Raw genomic sequence first — 24,304 nt, 5'->3', positions numbered from 1 at the left:
AGACCACCGTATTAGCAAATTTTGTAACAAAAGTTACACAATGTAAGCTTTAAACTCATTTCATTGACTAATTGAAAGAGGAGGCAAAATAAGATAAAAAAGGCTGGTTGTGGTGGCTCATGCCTATAATCTCAGCACTTTGGGAGGCTGAGGCAGGAAGATCTTTGGAGCCTAGTAGTTCAAAACTTGCCTACATAAGAGAGACCCAGTCTCTACCAAAAAGAAAACAGTTACACAGAAACTGAGGAAGGAGGATCACTTGAGCATAGGAGGTCAAGGCTACAGCGAGCCATGTTTATGCCACTGCACACCAGCCTGGGTAACAGAGCAAAACCCCCTCTCAAAATATAAAAAAGGATGGATGCTGTTTATATTGTTTTATGTTTATTATCTAAGAAAAACTGATGTAGGACATAATGCATATTAAAATGTAGACCGAAGTTTTATGCGGTTAGAAGGAAAGGCATACTAATTTTTCACTATTTTGAGCTATTACCATTGCATAAAAATTATTGTACCCTAAAATTTGAATTTAATATTTTGAGGGTAATAAATCAGCTAGTTTGCTTTTTTATGATGATATACTATGTTTAAAAGCTAAGAAAAAAGGGACTAGAGACATACATCCCAGAAAGTCTTTCAACTATTCCAGGTGTTTTAAATCACCAAATAGATCCTGCTGAATTGTCAGCGAAGCACCAAGGTAAACCTTAACATTTTGCCCCATCTCTGTCCCTCACTTTACTTAAATCAATTAATTTGTGGTTCCCCAAGCCCTTGAACATACCATACTTGCTTCCTGTTGCGTCTCTCTGATTTCCCTTTTTGTAAATGTAGATATTTCTATTCATTCTTTACATCCCAGAGTAGGAATCACTTATTTTTGAGGCCTTCTCTAAAACATTTTCCTTTGTACCACCCTTTTATTTCACATATTATATATTACTGTCATTATAAACATTTCCCCTTCTAAATTCTAAGTTTCTAGGAAGTAGGAACCCCAGTTCCAAAAACAATATGGAGTAGTAGATATTTATGAATAAATTTCTACTGAAATTTCTAAATGGAAAAAAGTTACTTTAGGAAAATAACTAAAGATATTGGAAAATATTAATAGAACAGGGACAGGTGGAAATTTCCCACCCACTGGCCTTTTACACAATATTATACTAGTATTCTCTCCTTTAAGATTTTTTTTTTTTGCATATCTAAAAGATGTTGCATGAAATTCGTTTATTGTAATTGAATCTACAATCACACAGTAAACTAGTATAATATTAATCTGACAACCCAAAATTTGACTTTTCAAAAATATCTTAATGGTTACAAAGATACTCTTAAAACAGTATAGCTTTCCTTATACATCCAATAGTGTCTGTGCTGGCACTGGTTAGCTATCAACTAAAGACTTTTCTTCACCTTTCTCCATAACAATAAAGCATGGTTGAGACATGGCTGCTGGCTAGGAATTGTGTTTCCCAGTCCCCTTTGGCACAAGTGTGGTCGTGTAATTAATCCCTCATTGCAGACGGAATACAAGGAAAAATTATGTAACCAACTTCTTTGTATGTTTTGTTTTTATTTGCTTTCTAGCTATACTTATTTTGCAATTGTCTGTAAACTGAACTGATTTTCATAAAAATATGTGATCAACTTCTGTTTAACTTGCCTAAGAGGAAATCCGTGGCCAAGGCTTCTGTTCTTTTCACCACCATTTAGGGTGGTTACAGCCAACAACTTTGAAAGTTATGCATTAAAAACTAGAAGAGCAGCCAGGTGCAGTGGCTCATACATGTAATCCCAGCACTTTGGGAGGCTAAGTGGGTGGATCACCTAAAGTCAGGAGTTTGAGACCAGCCTGGCCAACATGGTGAAATCTTGTCTCTACTAAAAATACACAAATTAGGTGGGTGTGGTGGCAAGCACCTGTAATTCCAGCTTCTTGGGAGATGGGGGCATGAGAATCACTTGAACCCAGCAAGGAGAGGCTGCAGTGAGCTGAGATCACACTACTATAATCCAGTTTAGGGGACAGAGCAAGATTGTCTCCAAAAAAATAAATAAATAAAATAAAAATTGGGAGAGCCACTACTACATGAAGAAGAGTTCCTAACTGCCCTGGACAGTCTACCTTGACTGTCATCAAAAAGAAGAATAAACTCCTATCTTGCATTTTGTAAACTCTTTGTTTACAAAGCAAAGAGCAAAAAGCAATTAGCTTTTTCTCCTAACTGGTAGAGTATCAGGCATGAGAAAAGTGCAAATCTTTGTATATTCCTAAAAATACTACATTTTTATCATATTTCAATAGATCCTCAAGGCAGAGCTTTTAAAACTAGCAAATATTAATCTTTATAATGACAAATATCTTCTGAATTACAAAAAAAAAACCTTTGAATACCAAAGTTTATCAAACTGGTATTAAAAGCTTAGCATTCTATTTTATGTTTATAAATGATTTGCTGGCAAAGATAAACCAACTTTTATACAGAATAGACATGTTATGTGGCCCTATAGAAAAGAGAACGCATAAATGCAAAGATACTAAAGAATAACTATCTGGTAAAACTTCACCATGTTGGTATTTTCTATAAATTATTGTATTAATTTCTCCTGAAGTTTGAGTAACTTCTAAATCATTTAACATTACTAAACAGAGTTCCTGTTTCTTCTGTTATATGTGAGATATTTAATTACTTAAGATATCCTAGCTCCTTCAAATATACCTAACAGTATAAATACAGGGTAGAATTATATTTAATATCCAGTTTCTGTTAGTTTTCCATTAGATTGATTGCCTCTATTGCTATCAAATTTTACTCCAAAAATACCTAGTGGTATAATACTTCTTACTGGAGACTGTATCTTTCTCCTTAAAATGGACATCTCTGTTTCAAAGAGACAGTGTTAGCCATTAGACAGAATCTTCAACTCCTTGTTACCAAAGTTACAAAGTAGCTGCAAAGGAACTTACTCTTCTCCTTGCACTGCTATAACTCAGCAGTCTCCCTCTTTCAGGCTCACCACTGACCAATGCTCTGTAGCCTAACCCATTAGGTATCCTTACACAAGCCCCTTTCTAACCATACTGCCACCTTCTTAATGTCTCCTTAACATTAGCATGTTTTCCCATCTTAAAACAACACAGATCCACACCTGTCAGCTGCATACCTTCCTCCTCTCCTCCACAAATACCATCATTGTTCTAGTTTTCCAGCTCATAGACTATTACTTCCTGCCATTTGGTCTCTCCCTAACAACTACACTGTAACAGCTCTGGTCAAAGGTCACCACTTTCCTACTTTGCTACAACTTTCCTACTTAAGCAAATGCTTTATCTTTTACTAACCTTACCAGGTACCTTTTGGAAATTAGAGAGTCTTCTCTGCATCATCCAACTTTAAGAACACCAATCACCCTTTAAGATACGAACATTAGACAGAGAAGCTCATCTATATAGATTATAGCCTAATGGTGGCATGTGGAGGTATGAAATGTTGCAAACTGCTTTTTGGGGTCGAGGGGCGGTATTTGGTAATGTTAACCAATTCTTTTTTCTTGATACGTTATTTTCCTTTGTTTCTACAATATCATACTTGTCTGATTTTCTTCCTATGAGTATGATTACTTCTCAGCATGTCCTCATTTCTCTACTTGTCCCTTAAATGCTGGATTCCTTAGGACTCTGCCCTCGGTTATTTTCTCCACTCTTCGCAAGTTGGCCTAGGACACCCTCTCAAATACTACGGGTTCACCTTCCTGTACCCTGGTAAGATCTGCATTCATATCCTAATAATAATGATCACAGATACTATTTCTTTAGCTTACCTTTTGCCAGACACTTTACATGTTTAACATTTAATACAGCAACCCCTAAGGAAAGTGCTGTTTTTATTCCAGTTTCAAAGATGTGGAAAGCAAAGCCCAAAGAGTTGTAGGTAACCTGCCCATAGTCATGCTAACTGGTCACAGGGCCAAAATGGAAACCAGATCATTGGCCTCCAAGTTCCCTCGTGGATGCTTACAATATATTACTACAGAATTGCCTAGCACCATGTGCACACCATCAAGCTTAATCCACACTCTTCTCCATGGGTAATCATTCAGTTGACCAGTCATCCCTGGGATAGGACATTCTCTTTAATTTGGGGCTGAAAGCGGTATAGGAAAAACTTTTACTTCAGATCTTTTTCTCGAAAATGATTCAAAATACATTTGTCTATACTCTCCTTTTGCAGAGTCTACTAAACCTAGCTGGGATTTTAGTGATTGAGAAATATATAATGCATTTTGAGGTTATTATTAAAAAACTGTTTTTAATAACTCCTTAATTTTATTTATGGAAAATATAGCAGAATACATTTAAAAACCTAACATACGATAGACCATGAAGGCCACTTTAATTTTATAAGTCTGTTTTCTTACATGTTCTCTTTCACATCTAAATTTAAGATTTATAATTTTTCTCTATGCATCTCTCCCAAACTCCTCCAAGAAAAAACCAACCAGTGTGGACATTTTAAATTAATATCATCTGTAAGCTTTTATTTATGATTATAACATAAAGGAGAAACATTAAGAGATTAAATGATCTGTTTAGATTATACAGCAAACAAACTAGCAGCAATACTAGAAGCTTGATATATTTACATTCATCTCACAAACTAAACCCAGACACTTAAATTTTGCCATCTGGGAGGAAGCAGCCACATCTATAAAATATGTTCAGTTCCAGGAACTGAACTGAGTATCATCAGTTCCAGGAACTAGGTCAATACCATACACCGTTCTTGTCACTGGAAAATAATGTAAGACCATATATGCTCCAGCAGCAATGTCTGTATGGAACCACCACACGTGAGGAGAAGTCAACAATTAACTCTCATATGCTCATTGTCAGATGGAAGCCACAATGCAAACTCAAAAACAGTCTTTTCTTTACATTTAGAATGAGGTTATGAAAGCATCATAATTCCTTTCTTCCTCCTTGCTTTCTCTTTCCACCCCATCCACTTCCAGTTAGACTGTTGTTATAAAAATTATCAGCACTCAAATATTATAAAAAGGTGGCATAGCTCATGTTGGTAGAACTGGTCAGATGCACTTCTACAGAGGTCTTGCTAGGTATACTATAACCTTTCATAACCCTTTTCAACCTGCAAAATCTTCAGGCTGAAAAAGATCATGGAGTTCCAACAACTTTATCTTAGCTCTTCCTTCATTTAAATAGCTCCAAATGCCTACATTAAATTTTCCTTATTTGAAAGGACAGAATTCCTCTGATCATATTCTATCTAAACCTGAACATTTTATGGCTGCACCTTTATTTGTTACCTCTTAACTGTTATAACACCACCGGTGGTACACAAAGTCAGACCTGTGTGGATTTTTTTTTTCAGCAGTTTTTGTTAATTACACCAGTTTAACCTGTTCTCATTTGTACAGTCTTAGAATAAAGGTAATGCAACTGACAAATATTTAAATGGTTCTTTTTGACAGCATTAGGAGGAGACAGTTGCATGAAGATTCCTAACACTGTTGCTACATCCTAAAGTTGTTGTTTTTTTTTATGATGGAGTCTTGCTCTGTTGCCCAGGCTGGAGTGCAGTGCCACGCTCTCAGCTCACTGCAGCCTCTGCTTCCCTGGTTCCAGTGATTCTCCTACCTCAGCCTCCCAGGTAGCTGAGATTACAGGCTCACACCACCACCAGAAGCTAATTTTTTTATTTTTAGTAGAGACGGGGTTTCACCTTGTTGGCCAAGCTGGTCTCGAACTCCTGACCTCAGGTAATCCACCCACCTTGGCCTCTCAAACTGCTAGGATTACAGGCGTGAATCACCACAAGTGGCCAGCCTAAACTATTTTTAACAAGCTATAAGGGAAGTACATTCTGTAATTCTCATTATCAATTGGTTAAAAATACATTGTCCTACTCGAGAATCTCCAGAGCCTCCTTACTAGCTACTGTGCCAAGTGTAAATTCCCCTGATGACTTTTCAGGACTTATTTTTTTTTTTTTTTTTTTGGGACAGAGTCTCACACTGTTACCCAGGCTGTAGTGCAGTGGTGTGGTCTCAGCTCCCTGAAATCTCAGCCTCCTGGGTTCGAGCAATTCTCCTGCCTCAACCTTCTGAGTAGCTGAGACTACAGGTGTGTGCCCCCATGCTCAGCTAACATTTTTGGATTTTTAGTAGAGACAGGGTTTCACCGTGTTGACCAGGATGGTCTCCATCTTCTGACCTCATGATCTGCCCACTTTAGCCTCCCAAAGTGCTGGGATTACAGGCGTGAGCCACCATACCCGGCCTCAGGACTCCTACATCATGGTCTTGCCAGGTTCCCACTGCTCTCAATATGAACCCAGCACTACTCTGTAAAAGCATCCTACTTCTGCCTAGCCCTTCACCCATGCCAACGTCCTTCTTCTTGCTTTCTTCCTAAGTAACACTACCACCCTAAGCTTGCGTGCAACCTCTTCACCAAAGCTTTTTCCTTCTTTCCAACCTACTTTTATCACCAACTTCTCCAAATTTGTAAAACCATAACACAAAGTAGTGCTTATCTATACGCTGTTTCTTACCTGTTTGGGTTGACCTGATCCAATCTTGTCATGTAATTCATAAACTCTGCAAAGTTTGGAAAAAATCTCCTAATTTCTTTGGATATTTTCTGACAGATGATGCCTATGTATAAGAAGGTGATAAGTGTATTAAAATGTATTAAGAAATTACAATGTTAACTGTCCCAGGATTTCCAAGATCGACTATCCGGTCTGGAATAAAGGCATGGGGTCCAAATTGCCAGGTCCATTACTTATAACTGTGTCTCCATAACCCTGGTCAGTGCTGTACGGTATTGACAAAATGGGCTTGTGAATATTCCAACTTCTTATCAGCTATATTATCTAGAAGTCAATCTCTGAGCCACTGACACCTTGGATTAAAATCAAGGATAAGAATACATATCTTTCACTGACTTCTTTGATTTCTTTGAATGTATTATGCATACTCTGCCTCAGGGCTCTTCCCTCTGTCTAAATATTTCTTTCCCATCTATTTACCTACTTAATCCCTACCTATCTATTCTTAAACATTCTTATCAAAGCTTTCCTTACTCCTCTCTCATCCCACTCTATTTATCTAAAGACCATCTTTCCTAGGAGAGACTGTAACTTGCTAGGAAGAATGGATTGTCTTATTCTGTGCTGCGTTATCCAGTGCGCTATGTAAATATGCAAATATTTGTTACTATTTTTCACTTCTCCTTTCTTCTTGTTACGTATGATTTATTTTTAGCCTAAATCCTATAAGTGACTTTTGTTATTCCTTGATGTGATTCTTGGCATTTGATTATGGTCATCAATCACTGTGATAATATAAAAAAAAAATTTTTTTTTTGAGATGGAATCTCACTCTATCATCAGGCTAGAGTGCAATGACATGATCTCGGCTCACTGCAACCTTCGCCTCTGAGGTTCAACCAATTCTCCTGCCTCAGCCTCTGAAGTAGCTGGGATTACAGGCACATGTCACCATGCCCAGCTAATTTTTGTATTTTTAGTAGAGATAGAGTTTCACCAGTTCGGTCAGGCTAGTCTCGAACTACTGACCTTGTGATCCGCCCATCTCAGCCTCCCAAAGTGCTGGGATTAGAGACATGAGCCACAGCACCTAGCCAAAAAAAAATTTTTTTAAGTTATATAAGTGACAAAATCAGCCAAAACAATACAAATATGGGTCAATATTTCCTTCTTGTGAACTGACTAAATAGATAATTCATGTTCATTGCCAAGTTAGTTGCTCACTTTAGATACCAATAAATACTTCTTACAACTTGGTTTGCTATAAATATATTTTTAAACAGTTAATGTAAAATTGTAAAATTAAGTGAATAGGGAGATATAAGGAACATGACGTATCTGGAATCCTTTATATACAAACCAGTATTATTGGTACCGAATTGAAATAGATTTATGTGATGAACATAAAACTATTAAATTTACCTAGTATCACTATTTTCAGTCTAAATCTAAATAAATTAGAACTTAAACTGACTCAAGAGCACAAAACACACACACACACACACACACACACACACACACACAAACACACATCATTAACATATCATTGAAGAGAGAACAGACATGGATATTCTCATGGAAACAACACAGTTGTGGTCAAAACAAGAATTCTAACTCCATTCAACCAGAAACATTAGTGTATCTATCCAGAATTCTAAAAAAGAAACTCAGTGACCGTACAAATAAATTATCTTCTTCAATTTTAGCCAGACTGAAGGTTAGGTTAACCAATAAACATGCTAAAAGAAATGTATACTATATGGCTTTATTTACACAACTGTTAATGAAAGTAAAGTTTCTCAACAAATGAGGTGATGATAACTACTCAAGCAATTACCATTAGATTTGGCTGAGGGTACCTGGAAAACCAATGGTCCCTAAAGGGGCTTGTCAAAATCACAACCCTATACTCTTAAGGAATTGCAGACATTGTCAAATCATATGGGAAATTTGTTAGGAAAGTTTAGGAATGTGATATTTTTAGGAAATTGAAATCCAGCTCTCAGTAATAACACCTTTTATTCTCGGTAGCTGGCAGAATTGAAACATCATGCCTGTCTTACATAAATAAAAAAGATCATGAAAATTACATTTTATTTCCACTCCAATGCCTAGCTTATATCCTCCCTAACTAATAAAAGGTAAGATACAATTAAAATGGAGGAAAATATTACAGGGGAAATTTCAAAAGTACATGTACTACATTAATTAAATGGAAAAGAACAGGAATTAATGAGGTCAAAAATTATTCCATTTGAAGAAACAAAAATAGAAAGACAAAACAAGCTCCAGCTATACACTTGTTTACCTTTACATTCTGTCTAATAAAGTCTCACAAATATTGCTAATCATAATCTAAAGCTATGTGCCAGGAAGGTGAATACCAAAATGAAATATTTTTCAAACTGTTAAAGTGATTGTCTTGTTTTGTTGTTTTACAACATACTAAGTGTTCGTAGGAGAATGCTCTTACTCAGACGAGTGTAGGCAGCTTGAGCATGAAATTGTAAGGCTTTAAATTCAAGAAAAAAAAATATATGTATTCAATGAGACATTGCCCAACTAACTCACAGTGTGACTCTGTTGCCCTGGCATAACTGTACTTGAACTGAAGATCTTCTTGTTCTACACTGTATCACTATTTTACTAGTGTCTCTCTCATAGACTGTTATCAGGAAATAAAGTCATACACTTCTTCTGGACAATTGGCTAAAATGAGGTTATTTCCAACAACAATTGTTTTGACTACTTAGACAATGGAAAACAACTCTCCTTAGATCCAGAAAACAAGCAGCACTGTACTGAGGGAAGAGGAAAACAAATGCTAATATTAAACTGTAAATAATTTAGATATTCCTGGTAGATAAAATACACTGAGTTTAGGGAGCTCTACATTATTCTGTGAACAGCAGCTAGCATTTCTAATTAATCTGTTAGATTGGTGCAAATGAGTTGCAGTTTTAATACATATTAAAGTGAATTTTTAGGCCATAGACTATTATAAACAAATAAAATATAGAAGTATAAATCACAAACCATCTAAAACTAGAACGTGATTACTTTAATTTATAAAATTGACTGTCATAGCTCCTTAACAATATTAGTCGCCCATAGTCCTCTGTTTCCTTCTCCAGGACAGAAAGTAAATGATTAAAATTATACATAATTAATCAGCAAACTCAGACATGAGCTGCCAAAGGAGAAATATTGGAAACCCAGTATCTTGTGAAAATCATTGCAGGATGGGTTTTTGCCAGAAAGACATTATTTTTAAATGTCTTAGTGGAAGCACCTGTATAGCAAACATTTAAAATGTTTCTCCAAACTTTTATGCAACTCAACATTGACTGCTTAGCCCTTTATGGTTAAAAAGCTAATTCATATTAAAATTTACACAACAAAATATAAATATTTCATATGTTTTTTTATACTACTTCTCTTTCTTTTTACTTATCTGTTGTGTTTTTAAATGTATCTTGTTGATTTTTAAACTTAAAATTTTTCCAACTCACCAAATAGATCAAAAGTATTTTCTAAGAAAAGTTGTTTAGAACAAAGAACACATTTGCTCTTAAAAATAAGTGCTGTCTCTCAGAGGTCCTGCACAATGACACTTGCAGTATATCATACATTTCAATGGTACACTTGCTCATTGACATCCCTCTTCAACCAATCCTTTTGATAACTGTGGTATCAATGTTTTCCAGGGGTTTAGACACATAATAAAGGTGAACGATCTTACAAATAACTGTAGTTTTCCTCGTTTTATATCAAAAATGTCACTTCAGTTCCCTATGGTTCACCTCAGCTTACCAAAGCATGGTTTCTTTGCTTCCTTCCCCAAACAAGAATTGTGACTGCTGTTCCACCTCCTACACGTTCTTTACTTGATAATTACAAGAAATTTTTTCCCGATTATTTGCCCACCATAAATAACGACAGTAGAGACACTGCGGAATTTCCCCTCTGCAATTATACAAGAAGACTGGGCAGAGTAGAAACTAAGGAGCTTGGTGATCATTGTCCTGAAGTTGGATCTGCAGCTAGAGGGGTTCTAACCCAGACCAATTCAATGAAAAACTCTAGGGTTAAAGCTCAGATTTCACTAAATTCCTCCGGTGATTCTAATGAAGGCCAGGAATAAATTCATCTGTCAAATGCAGTATCTACGTCTTCTAGGGAATGTGCCAATTGGTATTCTGGAAAAAAGTACTCCATCGTTATATGTTTGAGACCTAAACCTGGAACAATCACTATACCTAATAATATCTGAAGCATTTTTATAGTGAGAGATAATATGACAAGTATTTCTACTCTCACCAATACATTTAAGGTAGTTGAGCAAATCCTAACAAACGTTCTAAGAAAGGAAAACGAAATAACATATGGCACATGTTGAAAGAAGAATGAGATTGTTACTCTTTGCAACCTACTACATGGTCCACTTAGAAAAACTAATAAACTTAAAACTAATCAGAGAGTACAAGATGTCCAAATAAAAGATCAATTTGTAAAAATCAATGGTACTCTAATTTTGCAATTTATATTTATAGAATATGATAAAATGAGAGACCACTCACAAAAGCAAAAAGCTATGTAGGAATTAGTTAACCAAGTATTCACTGATCCCTACAGAAAAAAAGGTTACAAGCCTTTTAACAGGCATAAGGAAGACACAATAGATTAAGAGATATTCCATACTACTGAATAGAATATTAACAGCCATGATCTAAAGTTAAACTATGCTTGTATATTTAATACACTCTCAATAAAAATGTTACCTGTATTTTTTTGAAAAACACTGATTAATAGATGCCATTGAAACAAGTAGCTCACTATATTGAGAAAAAACTCAACTGTTACCTAAAACAATATAAAAATTGGGACTCCTGACGGGTTAAAATTTCTGAACATGGAAGGTAAGTAAATGATAACATATACAATTACATAGGAGAAAACACTGCCTTTGTGATCTGTGAGGAAAGACTTCCTTAAACACTTCAAAAAAAGTTAACTATGAGAAGCCAGATCAAAAAGGCCACAAACTGTATGATTCTATTTACAAGACACATTGAAATCATGCTTTCGGTGCAAACGGGATAGCCCAATAGCATCATACTGATGTAATTCATAACTGGGTTCTAGAAAAATTGTAAGCACGGGGGAAAATATCTTCTTATGATGTTGGGGTCAACAAATCTCTTCTGTAAAGAGGCAGATAGTATTTGTGGACCATATGGTTTGTGTCACAACTACTCAATTCTGCTGTTGGAGCATGAAAGGAGCCCCAAAGACCACACAAACAAGACTGGCTATATTCTAATAAAACTGTAGTTAGAGAAATAAGCAAATAGCAGACTTGGCCCATGGGTGTAGTTTGCTCTCTCATGCAAAAAACCCACTTCCAATTAAAAAATAATTACAAATTAGCAGTTACCACTCTCTTAAGCATATTCATAATGAAAAGGCATTAAATGATGAAGAAAGAGAAACTGAGTTATAGAATTAGAGGAAGTACCCAATTCTAATTTTTTTTTTTGGCAGAAAGTACCCAATCAACCATAAAATACTTAGATGTCACAACTTCCATTTTTTAAATGTAGCACAAGGATATTTATATGTAATTCTGTAAAGACAAGTCAAAAGGTTCTGATTTAGAGGATTTATATCTTTCAGTTAATATTTTCCAAGCAAGGCTTCAAAGGAACCATTATATTATTCAGCAAACAGCTCAAGTTAGTATCAAAATAATCTATTTTTTCCATCCTACTCTTCATCAGAGAGAAGGGACAAAACAACTAAACTGCAAATACTTCCACACATTATTTTCACCAATTAGAAGATACACCTCAGGTCTCCAGTTGAGGGAAGAGAGAAATTTTGTTGTTTATTGAGCAACATCTGGACATTCTTCATAGTTATAGGCTCATATGGCCCAGTGGTAATGTACTGCACTTTAGGCAGTTCATGGAAAGCAATGAAAATGGTTCTTAGATGCGAAGTCTTAACATTAAAGTTAAATAAATTAATTTGTAAATATACATAAAGTTTTAAAACTGGACAATCTGAGAACACACTACTTTGAAGACTTAAACTGATCAGCTTTAAACATAATATAAACCCAAGTCACGGTACTCTCTAAAGTATTCTACCTTAAAATAAGCAAAATATTAACAGATTAAAAGCCACAATCTCTCAATATACTGTTTCAGTTAAAGTATTCCACTTTTAACTACATTTTTGCATACATTACTTTTTTAAAAAAAATTTTCAATAGAATATTTACTGTAAGTGCATACATTATTCTAGCTCACTCTTCATCACTAATGAAAAAGTTAAAATTGCCAGACGCAAAGAATCACTCTTCTCCATCTTGTATCTCTGTAACTATAACCACTGAAGGACTAGAGAACTGTGAGAACAATTTGTTTCTTCACAGATCTCTACACTAAAATTTTTAAATTTTCTTTTATCAATCCCAGTGCCTCTGAACTCTAACACCAACCAAAGCAATTCACCAAAGTAGCTATATGGATAGCAAACAAGGTCATAAAGAGATATGTTCAATCTCATTAGTAATTAGGGAAAAAAAATTGAAACCACATAAGCTACCATTACAAACATATGAGAATGGCTAATATAAAAACAAGAACAATAAGTGCTACTGTAGGCGGGAAGCAACTATCAATTATACATTTCTAGCATAATGCAGAAGAGTAATATTCTGAAAAACAGTAAAACACCTTAGGAATGTTTGTAAGAGACAGGTTCTCACTATGTTGCCCACACTGTACTCTAACTCCTGGACACAAGTCCTCTCACCTCAGCCTCTCAAGTAGCTGGGACTACAGGCATTCACCACCATACTTGGCAAAAAATTTTCATAACATTAAATGTGTACTTTTCATATTATTCTCCCCAACACTTCCAAGTACTTACTTTAGAAAAATGGAAATGTATGATCATATAAATTATGTAATATCTGAACATGAATGCTTATACAGGCATTTTTTAAAGCAAGTATTTCTCATTTTGTTTAAATTGTACTTTAGGTTCTGGGGTACACATGTAGATCATGCAAGATTGTTGCATAGGTACATACATGGCAATGTGGTTTGCTGCCTCCATCCCCCCTTCACCTATATCTGGTATTTCTCCCTGTGTTATCCCTCCCCAACCTTATTGCTGCTGTCCCTCCCCTAGCCCTCTCCACCAACAGACCCCAGTGTGTGGTGCTCCCCTCCCTATGTCCATGTATTCTCATTGATCAATGCCTGCCTGCGAGAACATGTGGTGTTTTTCTGTTCTTTTGTCAGTTTGCTTAGAATGATGGTTTCCAGATTCATCCATGTCACTACAAAGGACACGAATTCATCATTTTCTATGGCTGCATAGTATTCCATGGTGTATACGTGCCATATTTTTTGTCTAGTCTATCAATCACTGATGGGCATTTGGTTGGTTCCAAGTCTTTGCTATTGTAAACAGTGCTGCAATGAACATCCATGTGCATATGTCTTTATAAAAGAATGATTTATAATCCTTTGGGTATATACCCAGCAATGGGATTGCTGGGTCAAATGGAATTTCTATTTCTAGATCCTTGAGAAATCGCCATATGTCTTCCACAGTAGTTGAACTAATTTATACTCTCACCAACCAGGTAAAAGTGTTCCTTTTTCTACACATCGTCTCCAGTATCTGTTATCTCCAGATTTAATTATCACCATTCTAACTGGTATGAGATGGCATCTCAATGTGGTTTTGATTTGCATTTTTCTAATGACCAGTGATGAGCATTTTTTCATATGTTTGCTGGCCTCGTATATGTCTTCTTTTGAAGCGTCTGTTCATATCCTTTGCCCACTTTTGAATGCGTTTTTTTCTTCTAAATCTGTTTTAGTTCTTTGTAGATTCTAGATATTATCTCTTTGTCAGATGGTTACATTGCAAAAATTTTTTCCCATTCTGTTGGTTGCCAGTTCACTCTGATGATTGTTTCTTTGCTGTACAGAAGCTGTGGAGTATAATTAGATCCCATTTGTCTATTTTGGCTTTTGTTGCCAATGTTTTTGGTGTTTCAGTCATTAAGTCCTTGCCTACGACTATGTCCTGAATGGTTATGCCTAGCTTTTCTTCTAGGGTTTTTATAGTGTTAGGTCTTTTTTAAATCTTTAATTCATCTAGAGTTAATTTTAGTGAAGTGTCAGGAAGGGATCCGGTTTCTGCTTTCTGAACACAGCTAGCCAGTTTTCCCAAAACCATTTACTAAACAGAGAATCCTTTCCCCATTGCTTTTGTCTGGTTTGTCAACGATCAGATGGTTGTAGATATGTGGCATTGCCTCCAAGGCCTCCAAGGCATTTGGTACCAGTACCATGCGTTTTGATTACTGTAGCCTTGTAGTATAGTTTGAAGTCAGGTAGTGTGATGCTGCCAGCTTTGTTCTTTTTGCTTAGGATTGTTGTGGCTACGCAGGCTCCCTTTTGGTGCCACATGAAGTGTTTTTTTTTTTTTTCCAGTTCTCTGAAGAAGTTCATTGGTAGCTTGACAGTGTTAACGTTGAATCTATAAATTACTTTGGGCAGTATGGCCATTTTCATGATATTGATTCTTCCTATCCAAGAGCATGGAATGTTTTTCCATCTGTTTGTGTCCACTCTTATTTCTTGAGCAGTGGTTTATAGTTCTCCTTGAAAAGGTCCTTTACATCCTTTGTTAGTTGTATTCCTAGGTATTTTATTCTCTTCGTAGCTATTGTGACTGGGAGTTCGTTCTTCATTTGGCTGTTAGTCTGCTATTAGTGTTTAATAATGCTTATGATTTCTGCACATTGATTTTGTATCCTGAGACTTTGCTGAAGTTTCTCATCAGCTTAATGAGATTTGGGGCTGAGGCTATGGAGTCTTCTAAATATACAAGCATGTTGTCTACAAATAGAGACAATCTGACTTCCTCTTTTCCTAATTGAATACCCTTTATTTCTTTTTCTTGCCTGATTTCTCTGGCTAGAACTTCCAATAACACATTGAATAGGAGTGGTGAGAGAGGGCATCGTTGTCTAGTACCAGATTTCAAAGGGAATGCTTCCAGTTTTTGCCTGTTCAGTATGATAACTGGCTGTGGGTTTGTCGTAAATAGCTTTTACGACAAATGATTTTGTGATATGTTCTTTAATATCATAAATGATTTTGTGATATGTTCTATCAATACCTAGTTTATTAAGAGTTTTTACCATAAAGGGCTGTTGAATTTTGTCGAAGGCCTTTTCTGCATCTATTGAGATAATCATGTGGTTTTTGACTTTGGTTTTGTTTATGTGATGGATTGCGTTTACAGACTTGTGTATGTTGAACCAGCCTTGCATGCCCAGGATGAAGCCTACTTGATCATGATGGATAATCTTTTCAATGTGCTGTTGCAATTGGTTTGCCAGTATTTTATTGAAGATTTTTGCATCTATGTTCATCATCGATATTGGCCTGAAGTTTTCTTTTTTTGTTGAGTCTTTGCCTATACAGGCATTATTTATAGTCACAAAATCTTGAAACAAACAAAATATCCTCCTACAGGTTCAGTAAATCATATGGTACATCTGTAAGATTATTATTCTGCATTAAGAAAAATCTATTGATATACACAGCAATGTGAATTAAGCTCAAATACACATGCTAAGCGAAAGAAGTGAGAATCAACTCAGTAAGTTACATATGGTTTCACTGCATTTATATGACATTGTTAAAAAGCCAAAACAATAAGGAGAGAAGAGAAATCAATAGTTGTCAGACTGTAGGGATGAGGAGAAAGTATGACCAAAAAGAACATGACGACAGAGTTAAGGGAACCATTTTGTACCCTGGTTGTGCTGGTGGTTGCTCAATACATTTGTTGAAACTAATGAAATAGTACTCTAGAAAGGTAGATTATTATATGTAAGTTTTAAAACTACAGTGTTACATAGAAAATATCTGAAAAGGAATGAGGTGTATAATATGTCCTATTTGATACAAATTCATTAATTCAACTTTTTTAAAACATTGCAACACACAGAATCCTAATTTTGTGAAACAGTTACAATGAAGGTTGTGGAGATCAGATGATCAGGGTAGGACTAGAGATATTCACTTGGGGGTCATATCCATGTATACGAAGGCAATAAATGTAATAACTCAGAAAACAAAAGAACATATGTATATGTTTCTATCAAACACTATACAAAACTAAAAAAGTTTGAAGGAAAATGACTAAAATACCATGACAAATTATTTTTATTTTTACTATTTCTTAGACATCTTGTTATAATATGAAGAGCAATTAATTGTGGAAAAAATAATTCTCTAGAAACAAAATATTCTAATTAACATATTTCTTCACAATTTTGTTTTCAAACAGAAGTACACAGGAGCAATCAGCAATAATTACATACATTATCATTTTATAAAACCACCTATCTTCTCACATAGGCCACAAAATGGATACCTATTTTCCCTCTGGAATTTCTGTGAGCCTACTATAACCACTGTGGTTCTTATAAGCTTCAGAATTAGTAAGCAAACTCTATTTGTATCTTTCTGTACACCCTTTGTACCAACTTTTTTCCAGAAAATCAAGAGGAAGGAGAAAGCTTCAATAAAGTACAAACAGTAGAGAGATTAATGAAGATTTCTTGGCTGTTGTCTAAAAGAAGGGGGAAAAAAAAAAGAAAAAATGGCAAGTCTGACTAGAATTTAAGACACTGGAATATTTTTAAAGGCCATTATGTGTCTTTTCCTGATTGATAGAGAGTTCTGGATATTGAATTTAGAGGGGGAGTGCTTACTTGTAAGATTTTGGCCCTAGCTCAGTTAGATGTATGGCAGAACAGTGACATGTGGATGTGACAGACACAAAGTACCATATAGCAATTACTGTGATTCATCTGCTGGCATCTGGAAATTGGTAAAAGTGGGTTATCAGTGATTCCAATACCATATGAAGTACAGCTGTTGCACAGAACTTCTGAAGATTTATGTCTGTAAAGCTTCAGAATTTAAAATACCGAATTAGCAGAAAATTAAGATGAAAGAAAACTTTTATGCCTGCACAAATTATTATGTGAATTACTAAGAAATGGTGGGATAAACCATGTTGGTTTAGTTTCAAGAAACAAATATAGTATTTATACATTATCAAAAACATTTCATCCTCTGAACTAAAATCATTTCTCTGTATCTCTCTTACATTGAATAGGATATTATATATTTAGTTGAGGGCAGACTATCAATGACTTATTTTTATATCACTATATCTACCACAAAATCTTAAGAGTACGGATACATAAAAACATTCAATGAATACACAGAAGATACAGAAATCTACTGAGTCAGACAATAATTGGATGTTAATAGTCTATACATAAGCATTTTTAAAAGATAAATCTGCTATACTAACATCAATTATTAATTGTGCCTTTATTATGTTCCTATACCCGTGTGAAAAATGCTGTGTACATCTGATCACTTAGGTATCAAATCTTCATAAATTTGGTTGAGTCCCTATTTAATGACAAGAAATATGAAGACATGGAGAGATAAAGAAATAGAACAAACAGTGTATATCTTGGGAGTGCTTCAAGCACATACAAATCTTATTTCAAATTAGACACTATTTTGGAAAATCAAATTCTAATTGCACAGTAAAGCAATAAGAAAATACAGAATAATGAACTAAAATATTTTTACATAATTAAAATGTGTCCATATATTTTATAGTTTCTTTAACAAGTGTTAACTTCAAGTATTTTTTTTTGCACTGTCCTGCTCTCTGAAAATCTAGCACTGAATTTCTTTTTGTTCTATTCTTTGCAGACACTCTATCCTATGATAATTTTTAAATGCTGTATTTTTATTTTTAAAAAGTAGCTCAACTTTACAAATGGGAGACAAAATAAAGCCTCCCTAAAGATGGCCATTGAGGAGGTTATCCTGGATTATCTTCATGTGAGTGGTGCCAACATAATCACAAGAGTCCTCTTAAAAGGGAGGTAGAAGGGTAAGAGAGAGAGATGTAACAATAGAGGCAGAAACTGGGGTCTTGCACTTTGCGGCAGAGGAAAGTGGCACAAGCAAAATAATGCAGATAGCCTTGAGAAACCAGGAAAATAATGTAGGGAATCCTCCCCTAGAGCCTTGAAAAGGAACGCAACCTGGTTGACATCCTGGCTTTTAGAACTTGTGACCTCCCAGAACTATAAAATAATAAATCTGTTTTTTGAAGCCACTAGGTTTTTGGTAATTTGTTACAGCAGCAACAGAAAATGAATACACTGTGGCACACATTTCTGCAGTAAAAGACATCTAAGGGTGTTTGCAGAAGTCTTTCCTTAGCTATAGTCAACCAATCATGATGTTCATTTATGTCAGCAGATGATTTTCCAAAGAATGATCAGCAATAGCAGGAGCATCCATTACATTTTTTTTTTTACTGTTGCATTCATTTTAACATGTATTTAATAAAAAAAAAAAAATCCATGTTTTCTGAGCATCAGCAATAACATCATAAAGCTGTAAGTTAAGAAAAGGGTTTTTTTTCCTAATTTGCTAGGCTTGTTAGAACTCTATAAGCCACAGAGATAAATAAAATTTTATTTCAATGGTATGCTATGATAATACTTTTGTGTATATTCTTGTACCACAGAGACAAGATGTCTTCAACCTAGGCTACATGTTAGAATTATGAGGAGAATTCTAGAAACAAACTTTATTGCCCAATCCTACCCTGAGAGATTGATTTAATTGGTTTGTGGTGGGACCCAGGCATCAGTACTTGTTAAAAGCCCTTTGGTAACTCTAACATACAGTGAGAGGTGGGAACCAGAAATACAGATGCAATTTTAAAAAATATACAACACTGTATTTTCCATAACTCTTAATTAGTAACAAAACTTCCTTGATGGAGGTAAAATGTTGAGTTATAATATATAAAAATATAAGAATGGCAACAAATACATTATAAGAGGTTTTTTTTATGGTTTTTTATGAGATGCTATCCTTCATAGATAATGTAAAGGCAGTTTTACTAAACTAGGCATACATGGTTGCTAATTTCTCTAATCTCATTACATGCATATGTGGCAAGCATTATGTTATTCATTAATTTCAAAATCACATAATGGAATATATTCATCTAACAATATTTTCTATCACTTTATTCTGTAATTGACTGAGCTTTCACTGTGAAATGCCAATTCTCTAATTGTTACAGTCTGCTTTTTGTCAAGAAAAACAAAGTTATGAATTCTATAGTAAATATTTAGGGAAAGAAGTCCCTCATAAAATATAAATATAGCTTACTGGAATTATGTCTATGTGTGATATCTAATGAAAGTCAAAATCAAAACATTCATAAAACTTATCTTTTACTGAAAGATACCAAAACTGTATGTGACTAAGATGGCTGAACTTGTATCTCCAAATTGCTGTGGTGCTTTCACATAAAAATCTTTCCTCATTTTGTGTTTCACAGAATGGCAAACAGATATGATACACGTGATTAGAAAAGCTTCACTGTAATTTTAGCTGTAATGTTTGTACAAAAGCCATGATATAAAGTTGAAGACTTTAAATTGATAATATTCTTTCCAGATAATGTTTTGATCTCTACTACAGTCAAAATTTAAAAATTCTAATTTTAATTCTATTGCAAATTATGAAAAAACAACTGTATGATTATAATTTTTATTTTATATTACCAATGGAATGAGATACAAGGTAATTATTTTAAGAAAATGTATTTAAGACTTTTTCTTAGGAAAAAAGATTATATACTAATTATAGACCCTCGAAAACATACTTCCTTTCCAAATGAATTTAAAATATATTAATATCCATAATCAGTGTTCATTAACATATTCTGATAAAATTAGAATCTATTGTATCATTCATTAGTTATAACCACAATCAAAAGGTGGAAGAGAAGAACGTATTCATAATGTTCAACAGGTCAAATCATTAAATTTTATTATTCTTTATGTGACTTATTAATTAAATCTCCAGCTTCAAGGCATAAAGAAAACACATATGTAGTATCAAGTGCACCAAAACAAAAACACAAACATAATGACATGCAATTGATGATTTTCACTGCTACAATTCAAATCATCCTGTCGGACTACATCTTTTACAAAATCACATTCTCTTGGAAAGTAACAGAACGCTTTTCTCAACTTAGAAAACAGCCTAAGTCACTAAATTAATTCAAGGATATTTCACAAAATATGCTCCACATATATAACAGCCTCTAAGACACCTTTATGCTTTAAAATAGAAACATATGGTAATATTACAAATACTGAATATAAGAAAATAAAAAAGTACTATATTCTTCAACAATTATAAGTTGTTTCTTAAGTACAACCTTTTAACAGTAAATAAGTTACAGATTTTTAAGCTATTTCATATATAGTTCATATATGTACATATAAACAATGTAATTAGCCTCTAATAAGCAGCAGAACCATTGTAACTGTATCATCAGTATTTATTGTTAAATCTGTAAACCTAACATATAATTGCTAAAAAGGTAGGTAAATATTTAACACTTAGCAATAAATAAAAACATATGTAATACATATTTTGCATTTGCTTTACAAAATATCTCTGCATCTGCCTGAAATATATTGCTTAACATTGTTCTGTAACTACCCAACTAATTGATGCTAGGCAGCATTAATAGGGATAAAAAAATATTTTGTCCTAGAGAAATTGTATCAACTATAATTTTAATATTAATAATTTTACTAATAATTTTAATTAGTAAAGTTTATGAAATATAAAAAGGTTTATTAGGAATTTGGGGAGGGTTGGGGATGCGGGTAAATAAGCCATAGTAAAATTCCTTGTTTAACAGAAAATGATTTCTTAAAATCACAAAAATATAGATTGTCACTATAGTTTATAAACATCATTTCAAGAACATGTGAAAATAACATCTCATTCCATTATTACAAAGGGGTTTTCTATCCAAAGTGTTACATAAACGAAGTATTTCATAAATTATCCCAAGCAAAACTCCAGTGTTAACCTGAACAAAATAATTTAAGAACCAGGAACCTAGATGGAACTGTATAGAGCATCTACACAATCCTCTCATTTTAATAAGAGAAACTAGAGCCCCAAGAAATGTATTTGTTTTCTTCATAACCAAGTTATCAGCCCTGGCTCCCCAATTCTCACAATTCTCACTTCAAGGCACTGCTCACCCACAGCAATTTTAGTCAGTTAGAATCCACCCAAAGTTTAACTGTGACTTATGCCAAGTTTGTCATCATCTTACCTTTCTGGATAATCTAGGCCTCTCCACTTTGAATGTGCCCTCATAGAATGTGCAATGACTTTGAGTTGGTGAAGTAACAAAAATGCTATTAAACTACTTTCTGTAAAGGCCCAAGAAAAGTCTATCCATAAAGACCTTTATGTTTTGAGTAACAGAAAATACTAAATCACAAGGGCTGACTCATGTCTAAAAATGACTACATCTATTTCGAGCTTCAAGTTCTTTACAGTCAGAGCACCAGTTTCTCATCTCAAAGATCTGGGGTCTGTAACTAAAGACCCCAGGGAACTGTAACTAAATAGTAAGGTAGCTAACTCTTCACATTCACACGTCAATCAGTGGTAGAGAAAAAACACAATGTCAACCATGGCAAAAACGATGCCAGAAAAGGGGTAAATGAAAAGCAATTCAAATTCATCCCTGGCCCATACCTCTCTCATAAGTCGATGATGCTACCAAGATAAATTGAAGGCTTCCAGGTTTGGGAAGAAAACATGTTCCTGGATAGCCAAAGTTTCTGCTTTCTGAAAGGCTTTCTCTTGTTCATGTTACTCCATGGCCATACTGAGAAAAGTATTGTAGAGAATGCCTTTTCTGGGAGCCATACAGTTATCAGCTCATTTTCTCTGTAGTGGAAAGCCTGAGAACTTGCCTTAGGGATTGAACAGTCTCAGACTGCTACCAGGATTACCATTTCTATGGATACAGATTTCTGATAAAAATTCAGGATGCTTCTATTGTGGCTGAATCTAGTCAAATCTATGGCCTTGTCGCTTTAGGGTCCTTCTAGGACTCTGGATACTCTAGTGTTTCACAGGCACAGGGTTGTAATCTTGTCTATTCTACCATCCTCAGTGTAATGGCCTATGCCATAGGCAATTGAAAAGATGACCCCAAATTGAATTTATCACATACAGTTCTGCCCCTTAGATGGAACACAGGATGCTCAAAGGAAGGTACGTAAGAGAAGCCAAAAAGGTTAGGTTTTGTCCTTTCCCAAACTTATCTCCTAAAAAAATACCCAATTCAATGGCCATTGCCAGCACTAATTTCAGTTTAAGGCACAAAATTAAACTGTTCTAACGCTAAATGTTTCAAATCATAGGTGATGTTCCTAGCCAGGGAAACTGCAGACTTCCTGGTCTGGGAAGAGAATATATTTCTGGATAGCCCAAGTTTTAAATCATCAGACTCTCCCTCCATGTAGATTTTTTCTCTCTGTTTTCAAATAAGTCACTTTGCACCTAAGTTTGTTTCTTTATTGCATACTGCAAAAAAAAAAAATGAACATAGTCCAGTTTTGTTACCTTTCCCCAGCATTTCCTCTAATGTTTCAGGATCTATAGGCACAAGGTTAATATCCAAAGGCATAACAAATAAGTTTTCTTTTTTTTTTTTTGAAATCAGTTACAAAGGATCACCTACATCCCAGCCTGAAGAGTGAGGTATCACTGCTGTAATCCCTAGCTCCTCCATTCATCCAAATACGTTTCAGAAACTTTTGTGGCAGCACCGCATGGCATAAACCAAATGCTATACCAAAAGAATGTAGTTGGCTGCAAAGAACAAACATTCTTCAAATAATTTTACAAGAAGGAAATCCCTAGAATACATTCTAGGGTTGGACGTTTTCGTGCATGTGATTCTCTACGCTTAGGAAAATTTAAATGAGATAGACTGTCAAAAGTAAAATAACTGGTTCTAGGTACCATAGTCTATTTTAAGACAGACATATCTCTCCATATGTATTAGTCCATTTTCATGCTGCTGATAAATACATACCTGAGACTGGGCAATTTACAAAAGAAGAGGTTTAATTGGACTTATATTTCCACATGGCTAAGGAAGACTCACAATCACGGCAGAAAGTGAAAGGCATGTTTCACATGGAGGCAGAAAAGAGAAGAGAGCTTGTGAAGGGAAACTCACCTTTATAAAACCATTCAGATCTCATGAGAATTATTTACTACCATGAGAACAGTATGGGGGGAACTACCCTCATGATTCAATTATCTCCCACCAGGTCCCTCCCACAATATGTGGGAATCACGGGAGTGACAAGTCAAGATGAGATTTGGGTGGACGCAGCCAAACCATATCACCATGGTTCATTTTATTAATCCACACCTTCATGTTTATAGTAGTCTAATTATAACAAGGTGTAACAATGGTGGTGGCAATAGGAATATAAAGAAAACTCCAATGTTTTTGTGTGTGGCTCCTGCCTGGCTTCTCCTAATCTGGATAAGCAAATTTACACTTTGGAAGACGGTTTCTTTAGTTTTGTTTCAAGTCAATTGATGATTAAAAGAGTACTAGTAATGGCAATACGAGAACCACCTGAAATATGTTTTTTATATTCCACTAAGGGTTGAAAGTCAAACAAAAATAAATTTTCTAGGTATCAAATT

The 24,304-nt window shown here is 34.8% G+C and overlaps 1 protein-coding gene and 1 long non-coding RNA gene across 10 annotated transcripts in view; both read right to left on the bottom strand.

The window, feature by feature from the left end:
- CRPPA (CDP-L-ribitol pyrophosphorylase A) overlaps nt 1-24,304 on the bottom strand; it is a 331,189-nt gene that overhangs the window by 82,245 nt on the left and 224,640 nt on the right. The gene's annotated exons all lie outside the window — the stretch shown is intronic.
- On the bottom strand, nt 8,235-23,501 carry LOC116557257. The gene is made up of 3 exons (XR_004271447.1): nt 22,029-23,501; nt 19,822-19,824; nt 8,235-8,247 (listed from the first exon to the last, which is right to left on the bottom strand). It is a non-coding gene; the product is annotated as an uncharacterized LOC116557257 (long non-coding RNA).

Source organism: Sapajus apella, unplaced genomic scaffold (assembly GCF_009761245.1).
Source record: "Sapajus apella isolate SASKATOON/1434 unplaced genomic scaffold, GSC_monkey_1.0 scaffold19, whole genome shotgun sequence".
In the NCBI taxonomy this organism is placed as follows: domain Eukaryota; kingdom Metazoa; phylum Chordata; class Mammalia; order Primates; family Cebidae; genus Sapajus; species Sapajus apella.
The sequence above is the reverse complement of the archived record's forward strand: the minus strand, read 5'-3'. Positions and strand labels throughout refer to the sequence as shown.